Source organism: Limulus polyphemus, unplaced genomic scaffold (assembly GCF_000517525.1).
Source record: "Limulus polyphemus unplaced genomic scaffold, Limulus_polyphemus-2.1.2 Scaffold628, whole genome shotgun sequence".
In the NCBI taxonomy this organism is placed as follows: domain Eukaryota; kingdom Metazoa; phylum Arthropoda; class Merostomata; order Xiphosura; family Limulidae; genus Limulus; species Limulus polyphemus.
Window position 1 is genome coordinate 101541 of NW_013666238.1, and position 6156 is coordinate 107696.

The 6156-nt window shown below is 36.3% G+C and overlaps 1 pseudogene; it reads right to left on the reverse strand.

Moving 5' to 3' along the window:
- Positions 1-1899: 1899 nt before the first annotated feature.
- LOC106459562 lies at positions 1900-5866 on the reverse strand (annotated as a pseudogene).
- Between the last annotated feature and the right edge of the window lie 290 nt (positions 5867-6156).

The window sequence follows — 6156 nt, forward strand, 5'->3', positions numbered from 1 at the left end:
ACGTGCTTCTAGATCATATCTGCGTATCACACACATATCTAATATATCTGTAGAATGGCTAAGAAGAGCTATTTGACCTTTTTGGAAAATATAGTAATGGTAAAAAACTCGCCAAGTTAAAATAATTTTATGGGTAAACACGAAAACAATGTTTCGGATAGCAGCCCTTCATCGGGTTTCCAACTCACTAATGCTTCCTTTTATCTAACTTTTCACAACAGAAATGAATAGCTAGTTAAATTATTAAGGTTCTCTAGATACAGTTTTCTAGTAAAAGGTTTAGTCTCTAAGGACAAAGCACTATACCTGAATATATATATATATATATATATATATCAGTATCATTAACCAAACATTCAAGTTCAAAGTTCAAATAATACGAATATTCCTAAAAAGTTATGTTACAAAATTTACTTTCCCCAGTTTATTAGATACAATAGAATTTATTCACCTTTACAAAATTTTGAGGATATAACTCGTAAACACACACACTCGTATTTCATAATCGATGTTTCTGTGGGAAATTCAAGAATATATTTACTACAGATTATAGGTTTAGAAGTTTTACAGAATATCACGAGCTTTTAAAAACGTTCACACCTAGGGTAGTATTGAACAGCCTTGGTGTATTGGTCACTACTGGTTTAACAGCCTTGGTGTATTGGTCACCATTGGTTTAACAGCCCTGTGTATTGGTCACCATTGGTTTAACAGCCCTGTGTATTGGTCACCATTAGTTTAACAGCATTGATGTGTTGGTCACCATTGGTTTAACAGCCCTGTGTGTTGGTCACCATTAGTTTAACAGCCTTGATGTGTTGGTCACCATTGGTTTAACAGCCTTGGTGTGTTAGTCACCATTGGTTTAACAGCCTTGGTGTGTTAGTCACTATTGGTTTAACAGCCTTGGTGTATTGATCAATATTGGTTTAACAGCCCTGTGTATTGGTCACCGTTAGTTTAACAGCCTTGATGTGTTGGTCACCATTGGTTTAACAGCCTTGGTGTGTTAGTCACCATTGGTTTAACAGCCTTGGTGTGTCGGTCACCATTGGTTTAACAGCTCTGTGTGTTGGTCAGCCCCACGTTTGGTATTGCTGGCGCACAAAAATATACCGAATTAAAAGGGAAAAAATATATTATGGATTAATTTACTTTAATCCTGCCAAAAAGAATTTCAATTGCCGCGGCTATTGAGGTTTCCCTCTTGTTCTAAATATTCTACACTAATACATTGTTGAACCGTGTCAGTCATTCTTGTAAATATTTAACATTTATACACTATCTAAACATGTCTGACATTCTTCTAAGTATTCTACACTAATACACTGTTGAACCATGTCTGACATTCTTCTAAATATTCTACACTAATACACTGTTGAACCTTGTTAGACGTTCTTCTAAATATTCTACACTAATACACTGTTGAACCTTGTTAGACGTTCTTCTAATAATTCTACACTTCGGGACTGTCGATCTATGTGAGACGTTCATACAAATACTCGACATTTAGGGAGTGCGGGGTTCATAGTTCAGCACGCTATCTACTTGATTACGCTTAGCCCAGTTTTGATATAAACTGATCGAACTTTTAGGTTTAAAAATAAAATTTCAAGCGAAAGAATTGTTTGTTTGTTTTTGAATTTCGCACAAAGCTACACGAGGGCTATCTGCGCTAGCCGTCCCTAATTTAGCAGTGTAAGACTAGAGGGAAGGCAGCTAGTCATCACCACCCACCGCCAACTCATGGGCTACTCTTTTTATCAACGAATAGTGGGATTGACCGTCACATTATAACGCCCCCACGGCTGAAAGGGCGAGCATGTTTGGTGGGACGGGGATTCGATCCCGCGACCCTCAGATTGCGAGTCGAGCGCCTTAACCACCTGGCCATGCCCGGCTGCAAGCGAAAGAAAATAATGATAATTGTAGCTTAATATATCTAGTTAAGTTTTTTGTTTGAAATTAAGCACAAAGCGACACAATGGGCTATCTGTGCTCTGCCCACTACGGGTATCGAAACTAGTATTTAGGTCAAAGAATCAAAGAAATTGTCATGATATAAAAGACTGTTTAGATATTATTGATTAATATATTAGTATTTAGATCTAAGAAGTTATAATCATTTATAATTCTACAAAAAAAATATACATTCAACAGTAAACATATCAAGCATAAAGTATATTCAAGCCATATTTGTAATGGTAGATTATAGTTTAAAATCAAGCCAATATCTATTGCCAAGTTATGTTGTGGCAACGAAGGATGTTAACTGTCAGGTTTTTTATTTCTAAATATCCAAATTTATCGTCATACTGGAAATCAGAATGGTTCTTATTATCCACATAGCATTTTGATGGCCTAAAGCGAACACCGAATATTCTTACTGTTTTTACAAATTTCGGACTATTTTTCATACATGTTTCATTAGAACCCCAGTCAGAAACATTTAAGTGAAGTGTTGAAATATATACTTCCATTTTAATTACAGCGTAGCATCCATTGTCGTTAATCTCCGATTCCCCATCATCAATAAACAGCGAACCGTAAGCAAGAAGCGGTTCCCCTTTTGTAAACTCTAAAGTACAATCTATTGCCACAGTCAGAGTAAATGGCGTGTTTCTTGTGTCTTTGATTGATACGTAGGCAGTTTGGGAAGGTATAATACTGCCTCCGAGAACATGTATGTTGATTTTATTATCCAAGGCTAAAACGTCTAAAGTTGACGCAGTGGAACCACGACTGACAGTTTTCCCATCATAGAAATCGTACCAGCAAGCTTTCGGGAAGTAAAGCTGAACATTCTTTACATCTTTTTTGACTATGGGTGATATCATTAAACCTGAACCCCAAAGAAACTGTTCGTCAATGTTTACAGCTTTGGGGTCCTTTGGAAATTGAAACCATAGAGGGCGAACTACAGTGGAGCCATCAAGATAAGCAAAATAAAAGAGCGTGTACAGATAAGGTAACAACGAATATCGAAGTCTTATTGTAATATTAGCAATACCTTTAGTATATTCATCGCTACCTACTGGATCTGTAAGATCTTCATCTTCTCCCCGAAATGTCAGCATCAGAGGTTGGAAAGCTGCCATCTGCATCCATTTGGAGCAAAGTTCTTCATCCAGATGTCCAGTGAACCCACAAACTGGATTTCCATTTAATGGTATACCGTACAGCGTGAACTCCAGACTTTGAACGAGGGAGTGTTTCAATGATTCCCACGAAGCTTCTTGTATGGTCCCCCAATGACCACCAAATCTGCCACTTCCTGTAAATGTTGAGAAACTTGAGATGAAAGGTCTCTTGGATTGTTGCTTGAAAATTTCGTTATATATTGCTCTGTGATGACTGTAACCATAGATATTGTGTACATCATAGTGTAATTTATCATTTTCATGTTTAGCGTCCATGCAGACAGTCTCGTCGGTAAGCTTTTGTTGATTAGGCATGTAAGGTGGATTATTCCAATCATTACTGGAGCAACCTTGTTCATAAGAATGGTTTTGAAAAGGTGTGTTCATGTTAAGAAGTATTCCAATATCTTCTGTATAATTACAAATTTGGCAATTTAAACATTTGCCAAAGTCTTTATGTAAAACATCTAGATAAAAAAATTTCTTTATCATCAATATTGTATATTGTTCCATTGTTTCTCTTAAGTTGTTTCTCTTGACAATTTGTTGAATTGCGAATATGTGGACGTTGAACAACAAGAAGCTTTTGTCCATTTTCATTTAGCATGGTAATTAGATTATAAAAGTCCGGCATGTTCGTAATTTCAGTATTTTTGTCACAAAAAGTGGATGTGAGTAAAGCACTCACACAGTCAGATTCCTGGGGAATATTATGGTTGCGCATCTCGCTTATAGAATTATTTGCCAATGTCAGATTACAAGTTGTTCGACACACATGATACCCCAAAGCCCAATAAGGTGGCATAGCAGGTTTTCCAACAAAACTTGAAACTTGTTTTACAACGTCTTCTGGTGACGAACCCAAGAAAATATGGAAGTTTAAATCTCCACCTAAAACTCGATACGTGAGTGACGGAAGAGGAGATGTGATAATCTCCATTGGGTTACTGTTGACCAACAGAACACCGTGTGCTTTGCCTGTTTCTTCCAGGCAGAGATAAAATGGATGAACACCTGCTGAATTTTGTGCTTCCCGACTAAATAGAAACCTGCTTCGTTTCTCGTTCAGTTGAAGTTTAAGTGTCGAAGAAAGGTGTTGGCCAAGTCCATAAACATTAAAAGAACAAAGGATGGTAGAAATTTCTATATATTGGTTGCCAAATACGAACGTTCCGATAGCATTATTGAAAATATCCTTATTTTCTCCTTTTCGTTTTACTTTGACGTAAAACAAATCCCCTTCCTTCGGGACTTCCACACTATATTCTGCACTTTCCCATGTAACGTTTTCACTTTGTTTCACTTCACTATAATGTAGTGAGAAAATGGCTTCATGACGGCTGTTTATGGAGTCATAAAACCATAAGCGGAGATGAGTCGCACTAAGAACAATTATTTTCATTTCGACTTTTCTAATAATTTCAGTGTTGACAACAGTTGCATTTCTGTCTGTTTCCAGATGTAGTTCCTTTGTTGTTGTATTTTCAATGTAAGTTTTAATGAAATAGTCATAGGAAGACGGATACGTGTGATAGCAGGCTGATACATTCGGGTTATAATTGTCCCAACAACATTCTGCTTCCCTGCACTGTGTCTCATTCAGTTCTTCATTTGAAAAGCCAGGAAAGCAGTTGAATCTGTTGGATATACGATAAAAAATTGGATTGTGATACCTTAATGAACATTACTTATTACACTTACCTTATTACTACAGACATAAAATCCCAGTAACATCATTATTAACATTCTAGAAGATCTTAATGCATTGCCAGAATTTTATTTCCAGGGATGCTAAAGACCCTGTAGTTTAATATTTCAAGATTTTGCTTAATGTTGTAGGATGTTGTCTTAAGACCTTCTAAAGAACCTGAAGTGTGTAAAATTTCAAAATATTAATAATGTTTCAGAGCTTCTAGAAATCATTGAGTATAATAGCTCAGGATTTTACCAAATTACACTTAACCTCAATACTTTCGACCTGACAAATGTGGAATTATTTACATTTCTCAAGTCTTATAATGAGGGATTTAAAAATATTGTGGGCTTGCTATTTGTATATAAGTATATATATATATATATATATTGACACACACACACGGAGGGTTGAGTACATTATACTAAATCAATTTTGAGTATGAAAATCAACAAGCCACGTGACCACCACAGTTGATATAAAGTCGCAGTGGAACGGCATTTTGTTGGTAGTGTGATGCCACCAGAACCTGTTTGATTTTGGTCGTTGTTGTTTTCTTAGTGCAAAGCTAAAGAATGGACTAACTGTACGCTGTCCATCGCAAGGAAGTAAACCATGAACATTAGCGTTGTAAGTTCGTAAACTCATCGATGATTCACAGGGATAACACGCATCTGGGAAGGGTATGTAACAATCTGACGAAAAATTTTCATACACTCAGATCATAAAGATGTGTTGCGATTGAAGAATTAATATTTTCAAGATGGAGATATACCTTGCGCTTAAAGGAATTGGAAGAGACAGAAATATGAATCCCTTGGGGTTACCAGGACCATCCAGAAGCAAACCTACAACAAGCTGTACCTCAGCTGAGGTAAGCAAAGTGTTGTGTCTTATAACAGGTGAGAATCGACGAACACATAGGTCAGCGACAAAAGCCGTCCACGTTTTCAGATAACAGTATGTAACGCAACCTAGAAGAATATCTGTCTGGAAAAACGACACAAGTTGATTCCAAGACATATCTGTTCTGTGTTATTGAACCAATTTCATTAGAACGTATTTGACATTAAAATAACAATAATAATAAAAAGATTCTCCCTCTTTTGAATTTAATGTAATTTTATTTATCACAGCTTGCGCTCTCTTTTAAGCTTTGGTCTCCTTACGATAGCTTATAACCTTTTTGATCCGAAGCTGATACCTTAGGACTGATAAACGAATGTGTTATCTACTAAATTTATCAATAACGTATTATCAAAAGAAGCCACCTACGTAGATCAATATATCAAGGAGTACCACATGTTTTTCATTTTAAGAGTA